The sequence below is a fragment of the Capsicum annuum genome, chromosome 10 (assembly GCF_002878395.1).
Source record: "Capsicum annuum cultivar UCD-10X-F1 chromosome 10, UCD10Xv1.1, whole genome shotgun sequence".
Classification (NCBI taxonomy): Eukaryota; Viridiplantae; Streptophyta; class Magnoliopsida; order Solanales; family Solanaceae; genus Capsicum; species Capsicum annuum.
In genome coordinates, this window is record NC_061120.1 from 22,898,279 (window position 1) to 22,899,656 (window position 1,378).

Genomic DNA, 1,378 nt, shown 5'->3' on the forward strand with positions numbered 1-1,378 from the left:
AGGTTATGGAAACTCCATCTACGAGTACTCTTCGCCAATTTATAAAGCTGTAAGTTACCTCCTCGAATACTTGGAAGCAATTAACGATATCCCTCTAGAGGCTGAATGAATGTGCCACAGGAATTGCTAGACATTAAAATTTCTCCACCCCTACGATCCCAAACTCGAAAGGAAGAAAGTCAGATGCACTAAGGGCGTTAGTGAGACGTTCAAGTCCAAAAGGAGGAATAGGTGTTCAATATGCAAGAAATTTGGGCACAAAAAAACCACGTGTAGCATAGCCAACAAATCATAGATAGGCTTTACTTTGCTTCAATTGTAAAGCTGTTGTTTTAGGGTATAAATGTGCATTTCAGTAGAATTTAACGTTCAGTTGTTATCAACTTAAAGCTTTGTCTACAATAGACTACATACATTCTATGGTATATCTTTAACTCGCTCTATTAAATAATATATATTTGTTATATGATTAATCATCAAACACGCTATGTAGGTATTTATACCACCATATCTTTCTAATAGATACATTGAATCATTATTTCCTATTCCCAATTAATTAAAAGCTGCAAACACGTCTGTTCTCAAGAAAAACCGCTGGTATACGCAAACCAAACGTTTTCTATTCCTACACGCGTCGACTGACCATTGGTTGGATATATAAAAGGACGTCATCTATAGGTCAATAAGTACAGGCCCTATTACTACGTAACCCTTCACTTGTCCCTAAACCCAAAACATTAGAAACTCTCTTCTTCTTCCCCAAAACATCAGAAATCATGCTTGGTCGTAGAATTGCCCTTCACCCAATCAGACGTGTTCCCCCTCGTCACTATGATTTGCATCTACTTCGAAATAATTTTGATCGGCTATTCTGCGGCCTGGGAGAAGACCCCGTTACTTGGAGCGTGAGCTCCGATGAATTGTTCGTTTCCTCCAAGCAATTCTAGAGCATCTTGGAATGGACGGCAACGACTACATCACCCTCCCCCCATCATCCCCATAATTTAGTTTACTGTTTTTCTTGTTTATATTGTTAAGTTTTTGTTGGTTTGTTCATTGTTTAAAAAGCTTTCTCAGTAGGACTTTGTTAGAAGAAAGCTTCTTCCATTTTCCCCCTTTTGCTGTAAATTTTATCAAGTAATGCAATGAACAAGTTTAATGTAAGTTTCAGTTTCACTTTAATGAACGATTTCAGTTTGAACATTATGTTTACCACATTTGTTATGATTCATTTTTTCTTTCTTGTGGCGGTTATTCTTCTGTACAAACACGAATTTCAAATATGTATGTCTCGTTCAGTTAACAGTATTGTAGTTTGACTTTATTAATTTTAAGTTTCTGTAAAAAGTGATATATAGTCTATCATGAATCATATACT